Below are 15238 nucleotides of genomic sequence, written 5' to 3' on the forward strand. Positions count from 1 at the left end.
AGAAAATGGGAGTATAAGGGTACAGTGCATCAGTTATTCATATTTCAAAAAGGCATATGACTCGGTTAAGAGAGAAGTTTTATATGATATTCTTATATAATTTGGTATTCCCAAGAAACTAGTTCGATTACTTAAAATGTGTCTTAGTGAAACGTACAGCAGAGTTCGTAAAGGTCAATTTCTATCAGATGCGTTTCCAGTTCACTGCGGGCTAAAGCAAGGAGATGCACTATCACCTTTACTTTTTAACTTTGCTGTAGAGTATGCCATTAGGAAAGTCCAGGATAACAGAGAGGGTTTGGAATTGAACGGGTTACATCAGCTGCTTGTCTATGCGGATGACGTGAATATGTTAGGAGAAAAATCCACCAACGATTAGGGAAAACACGTGAATTTTACTGGAAGCAAGTAAAGAAATAGGTTTGGAAGTAAATCTCGAAAAGACAAAGTATATGATTATGTCTCGTGACCAGAACATTGTACGAAATGGAAATATAAAAATTTGGAAATTTATCTTTTGAAAAGGTGGAGAAGTTCAAATATCTTGGAGCAACAGTAACGAATATAAATGATACTCGGGAGGAAATTGAACGCAGAATAAATATGGGAAATGCCTGTTATTATTCGGTTGAGAAGCTTTTATCATCCAGTCTGCTGTCAAAAAATCTGAAAGTTAGAATTTATAAAACAGTTATATTACCGGTTGTTCTTTATGGTTGTGAAACTTGGACTCTCACTTTGAGAGAGGAACATAGGTTAAGGGTGTTTGAGAATAAGGTGTTTAGGAAAATATTTGGGGCTAAGAGGATGAAGTTACAGGAGAATGGAGAAAGTTACACAACACAGAACTACACGCATTGTATTCTTCACCTGACATAATTAGGAACATTAAATCCAGAAGTTTGAGATGGGCATGGGCGAATCCAGAAATCCATATAGAGTGTTAGTTGGGCGGCCGGAGGGAAAAAGACCTTTAGGGAGGCCGAGACGTAGATAGGAAGATAATATTAAAATGGATTTGAGGGAGGTGGGATATGATGGTAGAGACTGGATTAATCTTGCTCAGGATAGGGACCAATGGCGGGCTTATGTGAGGGCGGCAATGAACCTTCGGGTTCCTTAAAAGCCAGTAAGTAAGTATTATTATTATTATTATTATTATTATTATTATTATTATTATTATTATTATTATTATTATCAATTACAGAACATAACTTCTGTTATGTATGAAACTTAATGAATGTGTGCGATGATGCGGAAAACTTGGGCGTTGACTTGTGAAACATTCCATGTGAATGTGACTGACCATAGTTCCTGTATGTGTTGAGTTTGTTCCCGTACATTACATTGCATGATTGTAAATTTGGCACAAGAGTTCTAAGCATAGCCTACGTAATGCTACAAGATCGGAAAGTAACTTAAGATGCAATATATTCAGTTCCTTCTAACACTGGAAGTACCTAATATTAAAAAAGTAGCATTGGAACGAAAAGTGTGGTTAGCTACTAGCTATTAATTATTTGTGGGGACATCCAGAATGTCACATGCGTCTGTATGGGTGGTTTAATTTGGAAAACAATTTTTAAGCAAATTTAGTAACTTTTATGTATCGAGAAATTATTATGGTCTACATAGTACAAGCAAATACCTTACTATAATAATACCGGACAGCTGTATACTAGCAGCATTGGCGTGAGTGCGAAATATCGCGGACCTGACATCTAGCGGACCGGATGGAATTACGTCCAGATATACAAATATTAACTTAGCGGGTTGTTTAAAACGTGAGTTACTAATGTGGAATAATAATATTATGTGAAACACTTAAGAAATGTTGATTAATATTTAAAGTAAAATTATCTTATATCAAAGCTGCATATTATGAGGAATATTGCATACTTCATATTACTTTCCATAATTAATTGTTACATTTTTTTCTTTGGTTTAGTGAGACAAAATAAATTCTGATATTATTAGGAATGAATTTACAATAATGCTTTATATACGCATTGCTGACAACTGCAAAGATAAAATTGATAGTAATCTGATGCTTTTAATAATTAGCAAAGGCATGTGGACAACAATAAAACTTAATTTGATAAAACCTTAAAATTTCCGATACATTTTAACTTTTATTCATTTATTAGGTCTAGATAAAAAGCCAATTTGTATTTTTCTATCAACACAAAGACGAAGGAATTAGGCCTACTAAAGTATGTTGTTGACTCACGTTTTATGATCCCTCGGAAATCGAAAATACGATTTGGAGCAATTTGTAATGCCGTAATTTTGTTGCAATTATAAACAGCACATATACACCCTGACATTTTAACAGAGCACTAATTAATAAAACTATTAACTAACCCAGCAACAATATACATTGCAGTTGATTACAGCATGTTTCACGAGTATCACCACACCGGCCGCCTAGGTAGCAGCACCAGCGTCGTTCGCACGTAAAATTGCTAGCTGTCCGGTATTATTATAGTAAGGTATTTGGTACAAGTACATTTAATACTGCAAACCCAAGATTATTGGAAATAAAAAGACATCCATGAAAATCCAGTTTAGGGCTACATGCAGAGTGAATCACTTAACTTAACATTTTTACAGCCTACAGCAATGAAAGTACTGCTTTCATCGAAATGAAACCCGGAGAGAGGTTCATAGAATCAGAGGATGTAATGCCAGGGAGTAATTATTTGCAAAGCAAAGTTGATTTTTTAATGAACCCCACATTATTTTAGCGAAATTGACAGTAGAAAAAATCACATTAATAATAATGATGTTTGTTATGTTATACTACATCAATTACTTTCCAAGTGTCTGTTACGCAGGGTGTAAACGATATAAACCGCAAAAATTATAAAGGCAGTACATATCGGTCTACTGAATAAAATGCCAGTGAAATTTAATTATTAAGGGGCGGATTCCTATGTAATTAAATATTCTTTTTGCGTGTGATAAAACACAATTAACAAAGTTAAAAATTTCGAACATGAAGTTTCAAGTTTAAAACCCGAACTTTATTTCACATAAAAACATAATTTGACAAAAAAATTATGTAAATACATATTTTCAGGAAATCTATTATAAACACATAAATCTTTGAGTTTTTTTTACTTAAATAAATTTTTACAAGAACTTTCAAATATTTTAAAACTAAATCAATTAAATCACTCAGAAGTACGTTATCTTTTTTTAAGAATTCTTGGTTGCTTCATGTTTCTAAGCGCTGTGTGGTGTATCCGTGATCCATTTTTGTAATATAGTAGTATCGCCTCAAGTTCTGAGAACTGCTAGGCAGCATATTAATGTTATTATTAGAGAATAAATTAACATGGACAAGAAGGAGAGATCTTGCAACACATAATTAGGAATGTTTATTGTTGCTGAAGATGATTTCATTCCACGCTTTGTTTGTGAAACATAACAGATAAGAGCTCAGGTATGAACGTTATTTAATTTAAACAAATCTTTCTCCTCTCACTCATGTCTATCAAGTAAGGCAATATATCTTGTTGTGATTCCCTGTTATCGGGCTTCGTCAACCGATATCCTTCAAGATATACTGAAAGATGGTTGTTTAAAAAACGATTGGGCTTTCCTATTAGCAAATTTAAGCTTTTTTGTGTGACACCATAAAAAAACCGGAAACATCCAAAAGCCTGTTGTCTGAAACGGGGAGGTGAGTGCCGTGGAAATTAAACTAGACTCGCTACAGAAGCACAATTACTAAGGGACAAATTCCAAAATGTGTTTGGGAAAAACAGTGGATATAAAAAAAATGTGTAAAGTTGCTCAAGTATTGGAGGGTGTGCCTGTAGGTGAAATTGACGGTGTTTGTGTTTGTGACATTCCTCTCTTTAAATATGCACGTCTGACATCCTGTGATGTGGAAAGATCGTTTTCACAGTATAAGTCGTTGTTCAGAGATAATCGGCATGCATTTGTGATGGAGAATTTGGAGATGACCTTTGTTGTTCACTGCAATTCTCGGCCAACTACTAGCACTCAAGTGTGGTTGGTGAGTACCTAGTAACATTTTTTTTTTCAAGCTAAGTAAGGTATTTTGTGCGAAATCGTGCGTATTTGCTTGCTTTCCGCACAAAACCAATACGCGGTAAGTGTCAAATACCACATTCAGTATTCCCAACGTAACACAAATAACAATTTCCCTATTCTTACCGCTTAAGCGTCATATTCATTTTACTGCTTTAGGTTTTAACATATTATTTTTAAAGACGTTCAATGTAGTAATAATTATAAATTGGAAACTTACCACTGCAATTTCACCTAAATTGCACTGTTAATTATTGTTTTTAAATATTTTCAAAAATTAAGTAAACTCCACTAAAGTTACTGCATTTCGTGATGCATGTAACATTAAGGAAGCCGTTTGTTTTAAGTTCGCATTTATAGAATGGGGGAAAAAAAGACAGACGTATATCTCGGCCTGCTGGAGTATAGTAAACACAGAAAACATTTTATAGGAACAATGTTGAAGATAGATATATTTGTTTTCCAAAGTTGCCGTCATTGAACAGAAACCAAGCTGGAGATTTCATTGCAACTAATTAGAAATTCCTCTTTCAGGTATGTAATAAACGATCTTCGCACAAAATAATGTACGATACACGAGCGGTATGTTTGTTTTCATGTTCTCGGAAATTAAAAAAGCTCAACTACGTTTCGCTTTTTCAATCTTTTCCTCGAACATGAAAACGTCAACATACCGCTCTTGTAACGCATATTACTATTGTCATACTTAAAAAAAAATATTTTATTTTTATTTTTAGCAAATATTTTCGTACTTTTTAGCACATAAAAATAAATATATTTAAATTTTTTAGCACATAAAAATCCGCTCCCTATTAATTATTTCTTATACCGGTAATTTTATTTCTAATTTGTAAAACACCATGTTTTTAAGACGGTAGTAGTCTGTTTACATTTGGACTGAAGGTGAATGTCACTGCCAATGGCCTTGCGCCCAACACATACCAATACAGAACACAGTAAACAGTCTGTGTGGGGCGGATCTAAGTAAAAACAAACGACTGCTTCAGCGCACGTATCGGGCAAAGTAAATACTGACTGTCCATTCTCTCAAATAAGTTGGATGCACAGAATATATTTACTGGGAAAACTAGGACAGCTACAGAAAAACATTATTTCACTCTTTTCTTCAGTTATTTATCCTCTACCATCAGTATCCATCACAACATCCTTCTACTCTTCATCTTTCACCGTCTCTGCAGTTCATCTCCGGAACTATCTACCACAACATGTCAGAGACTGTCGGACATTGTCTAGTTTCAAAAATAAATTAAAATTGCACTTTTTCAATTCAGATTCCTTTCAGTTATAAGCCCTTTTCTCTGCCATAGTTTTGTAAAAATATAGGCTATATATTTCTTTCCTTCCTTTCCCCTTTTTGTTCTCTTTATCAGCCGATGAATTTATTATCATAGCCTTTTTATTGTGAATTTTATTTAATTTTCGTATTTCTTTTATTTTTTATTATTATTTTATTATATTCCATTTTGTTATATTTTTCCTTACGTTTTCCATATTAACATTTGTACAAAATGAGTTGCTTTCACTATATTCCAATGTATTTTACTTTCTTTTTTTCTATTATGGTATTATTTTCATGTTGTTTAGTGTCGATTTTTTATGTTATTATTATTTTTTTGTAATATGTTAGTATTCTGTTCTTTAACTTTTTGTTAAATTTTAACTGCTTGTATACTTTGTGACCTGGTAGAGTGTAAGAGAAGGCCCTATGGCCTTAACTCTGCCAGTATAAATAAAGAATTATTATTATTATTATTATTATTATTATTATTATTATTATTATTATTATTACTATCTTTTTTTGGTAGTTTATCTCGTTTACACCCCTTATAGGAATTGTTTTCTTGTAAACAATTATACAGCTTTTGCTCATATCCAAGCTCTATTGGTCCTCATCCAAAAGTATTCACATAAAATTATGGTAATTATCACTCAAATAACAGCATCAGATTACTTCCAAATCCTTATGCCAAGGTTTGCCTCTGATTGAGGTTCTGGCTGATACGTACATCTATTACCAGGCAGTACATTTCACATGACGATATGTGTCAGAGGAAGAACAATTGTTTGTATGCATCTGAAGTCTGATTAGTGTAATATGTAGCTAGTCAGCGATGTATGCAATGGAGGGCGAAATTAACTGGCCACCCTACCCCATTATCTCCTGGTCTAGTTGCCTCATAAGTGGTGCCTTGTTGGTATCACCAGCGAATAGGGATTATAAAGAATGGACACTGAGCGAATTTTCTTGTGTTTTGTTTCTCTGTGTGCCGGCGTTTAGTTCCACTTTCAAGCGCTAGAGGTTAGTGTAATCGAGCACACGCTAAGATAATAATTCAGTATAGAGTTGAGACACAGGATCCAAACATCGCCTACCTTATTGCATAATCCAGTAACGCTTTGCTTCAAATAAATTTAAGTTAACAGCTTTTCCTTATTTCTCAGTGGCAAACTAGTTGTAATAATAATTTTTTTATATTTCAGATATAATAAATTATATTATAAAATAATATACTACATTATAAAATTAAATATCGAATTCGTTCAATATTTGTATATAATATAATATAGGTATATGGTTTTACTTCTAATAAGAGTTTTGTTTTTCCATTTTCAGCGCTGTCAAATCATTAAATATTTTAATTGTTGTTGGGGGTCAATGTCTCAACTCTCATTATAAAGGAACTCTAGTCTAGACATTACAGTTAGGGACGGATTTATTATTTTATGGATCCAATTTATTTTATTTGAGTACATAAAGTACCTAGATGTATTAATTATGTGTTATATTTCCGCTGTGTCGACTGCTAGCTGGTATGATGTCAGCGCCAACTCTAGGGAGAAAGCAGAATCTCACGCTCTAGCTGGCTTGAAGGTCATTGAAATCAGTCCGGCTACATCAAAGGTACCGACGCGAAGTGTCCATACTTAATTACCTATACGCTGGTATCACTTTCAGATCTCTGTTTGGATAGTTGACTAAACAACACGCCAAGTTTCAATAAAACGATTATTATTCAGTGTCGCCTCTAGTTAAGTTTTATTATTATTTAAAGACTAAATAGTCCTCAATAAAAGAGTATAGACCATTGCACCTCATGTTCCCAAAAGTACCTCATGCAGGACAATTTTATTATAGATTGATTCATTCCCAGCACTTAATAGCAACAATTCTAGACGAACCATTTTAAGTCTCTAGATTGCGACAAGGCGGAATTCAAAGCGTTTCATTTGTTTCAGATGGCTCTCTTCGCTATTGTTTTGGGTTGTAGCTTTCTGCTAACAAACTGTGTCTTTTGATTGTTTGGAAAACTCTGGCAGTGGGAATGTTACAACATACAACATAATTATATTATATTATTACCCATTTCAGCGAGTACTGACGACCACTGAAAAATACGACAATTTGGTCCAGGGAGCATTCTCTTTTGGCACAATTTGGTCCAGGGAGCATTCTCTTTTGGCACAAGGATGATTTATGTAACATGCTTCTAAATTATTATTCTTTTAAATACCGGTACATTAGTACTAACGACCACTGAAAAATACGACAATTTGGTCCAGGGAGCATTCTCTTTTGGCACAATTTGGTCCAGGGAGCATTCTCTTTTGGCACAAGGATGATTTATGTAACATGCTTCTAAATTATTATTCTTTTAAATACCGGTACATTAGTACTAACGACCACTGCAAAATACGACAATTTGGTCCAGGGAGCATTCTCTTTTGGCACAATTTGGTCCAGGGAGCATTCTCTTTTGGCACAAGGATGATTTATGTAACATGCTTCTAAATTATTATTCTTTTAAATACCGGTACATTAGTACTAACGACCACTGCAAAATACGACAATTTGGTCCAGGGAGCATTCTCTTTTGGCACAATTTGGTCCAGGGAGCATTCTCTTTTGGCACAAGGATGATTTATGTAACATGCTTCTAAATTATTATTCTTTTAAATACCGGTACATTAGTACTAACGACCACTGCAAAATACGACAATTTGGTCCAGGGAGCATTCTCTTTTGGCACAATTTGGTCCAGGGAGCATTCTCTTTTGGCACAAGGATGATTTATGTAACATGCTTCTAAATTATTATTCTTTTAAATACCGGTACATTAGTACTAACGACCACTGCAAAATACGACAATTTGGTCCAGGGAGCATTCTCTTTTGGCACAATTTGGTCCAGGGAGCATTCTCTTTTGGCACAAGGATGATTTATGTAACATGCTTCTAAATTATTATTCTTTTAAACACCGGTACATTAGTACTAACGACCACTGCAAAATACGACAATTTGGTCCAGGGAGCATTCTCTTTTGGCACAATTTGGTCCAGGGAGCATTCTCTTTTGGCACAAGGATGATTTATGTAACATGCTTCTAAATTATTATTCTTTTAAATACCGGTACATTAGTACTAACGACCACTGCAAAATACGACAATTTGGTCCAGGGAGCATTCTCTTTTGGCACAATTTGGTCCAGGGAGCATTCTCTTTTGGCACAAGGATGATTTATGTAACATGCTTCTAAATTATTATTCTTTTAAATACCGGTACATTAGTACTAACGACCACTGCAAAATACGACAATTTGGTCCAGGGAGCATTCTCTTTTGGCACAATTTGGTCCAGGGAGCATTCTCTTTTGGCACAAGGATGATTTATGTAACATGCTTCTAAATTATTATTCTTTTAAATACCGGTACATTAGTACTAACGACCACTGCAAAATACGACAATTTGGTCCAGGGAGCATTCTCTTTTGGCACAATTTGGTCCAGGGAGCATTCTCTTTTGGCACAAGGATGATTTATGTAACATGCTTCTAAATTATTATTCTTTTAAATACCGGTACATTAGTACTAACGACCACTGCAAAATACGACAATTTGGTCCAGGGAGCATTCTCTTTTGGCACAATTTGGTCCAGGGAGCATTCTCTTTTGGCACAAGGATGATTTATGTAACATGCTTCTAAATTATTATTCTTTTAAATACCGGTACATTAGTACTAACGACCACTGCAAAATACGACAATTTGGTCCAGGGAGCATTCTCTTTTGGCACAATTTGGTCCAGGGAGCATTCTCTTTTGGCACAAGGATGATTTATGTAACATGCTTCTAAATTATTATTCTTTTAAACACCGGTACATTAGTACTAACGACCACTGCAAAATACGACAATTTGGTCCAGGGAGCATTCTCTTTTGGCACAATTTGGTCCAGGGAGCATTCTCTTTTGGCACAAGGATGATTTATGTAACATGTTTCTAAATTAGTCTTTTAAATACCGGTACATTCTTTAATAAATCACTGAAAAACAAATTTGAATATATAGGATGTGGAGTGAGTACGAAATTATTATTTTTTGGCGCATCATGACACATAACATTATTTTAAGAAATACAGGAAACAAGCATGAATAATATTCACTATTCTTAGTGATCGTGGGATAGAAAAAAAACGTATGGAATAGAAATTACAGACAAACGTGCGTGTAATAAACAATAAGCAAACCATCTTCGATTAATTATTTCAAAACAACGTGAATATAGCGTTTTTTATGTGTAGGAAAATAATTTCTTATATGTTGCTCCCAATGTGCATCATTGTTAACTTATGAAAACAAATGAAAATTAACATGGCATATAAACACTATTTGAAGAAAGATAGGAGATATTAAGTAATATTCATCGTTCTTAATGATCTTTGGGTGGAAAATAACAATGAAATGTGTATAAAATAGAAATTACATACAGGTGAGCATACAAAAGACAGTAAGTAGAATCATATCTGATTAATAAGCTTAAATTACTCCAGTTTAGCGTAAGAGTTGCCTATATCTAACGATGTCTCCCAGCAAATTACTTAATTATTTAAAAACAAAAAAAAAATCGTGTTAGAAGATTGAATTTGTGTATTTTCTCTGAAACTTTCCAAATATCTGTAGGCACTCTTTTACAATAGATTGCTGAAAATTGGTTTATAGCGCAACATTGGCAGTGATAAAAGTGAAATATTCGTTCAGTGGGCGTTGGATACTCTACATTGACCTATGAATAGTAATATACGTTACAAGAGCGGTATGTTGACGTTTTCATGTTCGAGGAAAAGATTGAAAAAGCGAAACGTAGTTGAGCTTTTTTAATTTCCGAGAACATGAAAACAAACATACCGCTCGTGTATCGTACATTATTTTGTGCGAAGGTCGTTTATTACATACCTGAAAGACAAATTTCTAATTAGTTGCAATGAAATCTCCATATTGGTTTCTGTTTAATGACGGCAACTTCGGAAAACCATAATATCTTTCTTCAACATTGTTGCTATAAAATGTTTTCTGTGTTTACTATACTCCAGCGGGCCGTGATGTACGTCTCTCTTTTTTTTCCCCCAGTCTATAAATGCGAATTTAAAACAAACGGTAAGGTTATGTAAGGATTATTTTTCATTTTAATATTTTAACAATATTATTTATATAACATACTGCAGTAATAACATCGGCATCTGGAATCTTGTTGATTTTTTCACGGCTTCCTTAATGTTACTTGTATCAGGAATGCAATAAGTTTCGTGGAGTAGTAGACTTTACTTAATTTTTGCAAATATTTAAAAACAATAATTAACATTACAATTTAGGTGAAATTGCAGTGGTAAGTTTCCAATTTATAATTATTACTATGTTAAACGTCTCTAAAAATAATATGTTAAAAGCCTAAAGCAGTAAAATGAATGTCGCGCTTAAGCGGTAAGAAGAGGGAAATCGTTGTGTGTGTTACGCTGGGAATACTGAATGTGGTATTTGACACTTACCGCGTATTGGTTCTGTGCGGAAAACAAGCAAATACGCACGATCTCGCACAAAATATATTTATTATTTAATTAGATTTTTTCGTGATTTATTGAACTGTCATGAGCAGAGATGAGAATTGTCTGCGTATTTCTATTGAAGCCACATAACTCAATAAAACGTTGTATTTATATGTTTCATGTTTCATTTATAGGATTGACACGCGATTGTTAGTGATATTAAATCGCGTAGAACCTTATAGTGTGGTATAACTGTTGGTATCCTCTAAAGTGCTGTAGCCTGTCTGAATATGATAGCCTATACAAGATAAACCACAAGTAAATAACTTTTCGTTGTGCAAAGGAATTTTACAATGTAACATTTGTTCGGATCAAATTTCTACACATTTAAATATAAAACTAAAATTCTTTCTATCATTTATTATCACAATACTCTGCTCTCTTAAACTGCCTGGGCATATTGTAAATTAAATCAATGGCTATCCCAAAACACGCTATGGAATGTTTCATATAAAACAATTTTTATCTCGGAAAGGAAGCAAAAACGAGCAAAGCCATATTAAACTTTTTTTGTTTGAAATATCTCAAAGAATAACCCCCTCCCCCTGAAATTAATGACATTACTTACGATTGACTCTGTATAATGACTTATGTACCTCACGACCTGTAAACGGCTGCCATTTCATTCCCAAAGGTGGACAATGTCGTATCATGTAAAGATGGATTTTTAGAGCGCCGTCCAGGGTGAGTAACTACCGGAAGAAGTTACCAAATATTTCTTTCAGCCTTAAGCCATTGTTAAAAATATGGAGGGACGTTATTAAACGGGACTGGTTAATGTAATTACTGTACAATTATACGTGAATAAAAATTAGAAATTGTATCTTATAGGAACCACAAAATGAATATCAAAATATTGATACAGCGACCATTTATCAACAGTAATCTCACTAGACGTTTTGATTTATCTAGAGAAAATCAAAACTCGAGTGGGATTTAATTGACTATTAGACGATTAGAAGAAAGTATATAAAGATTAGAAGTAACGAAGTACTCCAATACAATAAAATATTAATTGACTTACGAAAATACAACTGTCTTCAAATGTATTATTGTACCATCTCAACATTACAAATGTTACGCTAGATGCATGCTAGATGGCAGTAGTGTCTTTATACAGACACTGTAATGATTACTATTCAATAAATCTTAATATTAAACAATCTCTGATACGTGACTATCCATAATATCATATAGCAGAAGTTCTTTTCATTCTCTCAGAGCAGAAGCTATAACATAACCTAACTAATATACACAAGTGCTAGAAAAGTTTTAATTAACGACGATGACATAAAAAATAAACATGAATAATTTTAAAAGGAATAATTATTGAATGTACAATTTTAAAATTTGAATGTGGTTGGTGGTTCAATTGATGTTATATTGGACGTGTGCGTAATAGAAGTGGAACTCGTTGATTTAGGCCTACATGGTGTATTCAACTTATTCAGGATTTCCGAATGAATAATTTTAAAAGGGATAATTATTGAATGTACAATTTTCAAATTTGAATGTGGTTGGTGGTTCAATTGATGTTATATTGGACGTGTGCGTAATAGAAGTGGAACTCGTTGATTTAGGCCTACATGGTGTATTCAACTTATTCAGGATTTCCGAATGGTGCTCTTCATTTATTTGTAAATCGGATTTCAGAAGATGCATAGGTATGATAAGTGATTTTTATTAATTCTTGTTCTTGAATGCCAATGCGAGTCATATTTGAAACTGCTGTGCATCGACTGGAGTGGTTTGTAATTTTATATATATTTTTGACGTCCAGACCAGCGCAGTTTCAAATGTTGGCAAAAAAAGAAACAAATGCTAGGGACGCGATAAAATTAAACAAATGCTAGGGACGCGATAAAATTAAACAAATGCTAGGGACGCGATAAAATTGTGCGATAAGCAGCCATGATTGGTTGAAATACGTCCTTTCGTACCGTTTTATTGGTCTAAAGTAGTATGACGTAGTAAGAGTGTAATAGTCCTAATAAAATATTATACATATGATTTGCATATTGAAACACAGTCTTTTATTCCCTGCTTTTACGTTTGCTTCTAGAACTAATTTCCGGCAGCCAATCACGTTGCAGGTCGGCTACATTTAAACGTGTGCGTCTTATGATTCGCTAATGATGACGTGATGCATTTCCTAAAGCTTGATAAATACTTAATATAATCGCCCGCCATTTTGGCTCTTTCGTTGGCTTTAGCAGAAAGCACACGAAGACGTTATTTGCCGCTCATTTATTTGCTCAATTACAGTGCGTTTGATTTATTGTCGTAGGAGCTACGACATGATAATGTTTAACGGTGTAGCAAATAGATTCCTCATCTGGTAGCTCGGCAACGAAAGAACAAAAATGGCGAACGATATTACCTACGTGGACTTTATAGAGCTTTAACTTCCTAAGACGTAAGTAAAGAGGAGGAGTCCCGCCGGAAATAACAGCGACACGACTATAAATCTCAACTCCACACTGTTGTTTCTCGTATGCTGCAAGTGTTTTGAGTTCTACTACCGTTAGCGTGCCACATCTTTAATTTTTATTGCATTTAATAAGTGAATTTTTTAAATTTATAGTAGCTATATATTTGCAAGCATATTTTAAGGTTTTCCCAACACTAATCATGAGGTCACAAACTAGAAACTGATTCTAAAAATGTCGTAAAACAGATCTTGAAGTAATAAATAGAATTAAATTAACAATAAGGACAAGAAATATGACGGACGTTTTTAGGACTATCACATCGAACTGCATGACGGAATTTGGTCGCCATAGAATCACACTGGAAGAGCCCTTCTCAGAAAGGCACTTATGTATTCATAATTTTGCGATTTTACATAATATAAATCATTTTATGTTTGGCAATACTAGCTATATTTTACGAATGGGATGTTTTTCAGCAATGTAGCGTTATTAAGTCATTCATGAAGGTCCACATTGCGTAACACTAACATAGATGAGGTAAGCAATGTTATTTATTTAGTTGATCAGAGCGTGATCTGAATTAGCGGACATCTTGAAAATTAAAAGATGAATTAATTATTTGTATATTAAGAATGCAATGTACTTACCTTTTAGTGCCCTTCACAGCACTGCTAAAATGATCAAAACAATCTGCACATACTCACGCAAAAACACCGTGCAAGTTCACATAGGACGCATGCGCTTTAAGCTGCAGAGTGCTGGTCAGAGGTCCAAAGTGTATTTTGTGTGAAATGTAACGGTCATAGTTACACAAGAGATGCTGTTGACCGCGTTGAAGAACATGCTGGGTCTTGCAGTACAGTGTGATTCAGAATAAATTTAATGTAGAGGTCAAATAAAACTAAAATATCCTGCGACACTTTCTCTGAAAAAAGTTATTGCGGAGTTGTAATATGAATTAAAGGTTCATTCACAATGAAAATTAAACATAACTTAAGCGTTAACTTAACGTTAAGTAAAATCAAGAAGTCATACCATCATTCACGATGGGAACATAAACGTAACAGCAAACATACTTGGTAACCATGGAAACATAACAACGACGCCATTTCCTCATATTCTGTACACGATTGTGTTCTGTTTGCAAACCACGTAAGCATAAGCATGAAAGTTTGGAGTTTCATGTTAACGTCTTACCAGCGAATAGGGAATATAAAGAATGGACACTGAGCGAATTTTCCTGCGTTTTGTTTCTCTGTGCGCCAGCGTTTAGTTCTACTTTCAAGCGCTAGAGGTTAGTGTAATCGAGCATAGGTTAAGATAATAATTGAGTATAGAGTTGAGACACAGGATCCAAACATCGCCTACCTTATTGCATAATCCAGTAACGCTTTGCTTCAAATAAATTCAAGTTAACAGCTTTTCCTTATTTCTCAGTGGCAAACTAGTTGTAATAATAATTTTTTTATATTTCAGATATAATAAATTGTATTATAAAATAATATACTACATTATAAAATTAAATATCGAATTCGTTCAATATTTGTATATAATATAATATAGGTATATGGTTTTACTTCTAATAAGAGTTTTGTTTTTCCATTTTCAGCGCTGTCAAATCATTAAATATTTTAATTGTTGTTGGGGGTCAACGTCTCAACTCTCATTATAAAGGAACTCTAGTCTAGACATTACAGTTAGGGACGGATTTATTATTTTATGGATCCAATTTATTTTATTTGAGTACATAATGTACCTAGATGTATTAATTATGTGTTATATTTCCGCTGTGTCGACTGCTAGCTGGTATGATGTCAGCGCCAACTCTAGGGAGAAAGCAGAATCTC

General features: G+C 33.9%; 1 protein-coding gene across 1 annotated transcript in view; it reads right to left on the reverse strand.

The window, feature by feature from the left end:
• Tmlh (Trimethyllysine hydroxylase) overlaps window positions 1-14178 on the reverse strand; it is a 67319-nt gene extending 53141 nt beyond the window's left edge. The window contains exon 1 of the mRNA XM_069840539.1: window positions 14039-14178. The gene's annotated coding sequence lies outside the window, so the exon portion shown is untranslated. The remainder of the gene's footprint in view (window positions 1-14038) is intronic.
• Between the last annotated feature and the right edge of the window lie 1060 nt (window positions 14179-15238).

The sequence above is a fragment of the Periplaneta americana genome, chromosome 11, assembly GCF_040183065.1.
Source record: "Periplaneta americana isolate PAMFEO1 chromosome 11, P.americana_PAMFEO1_priV1, whole genome shotgun sequence".
Taxonomy (NCBI): Eukaryota; Metazoa; Arthropoda; class Insecta; order Blattodea; family Blattidae; genus Periplaneta; species Periplaneta americana.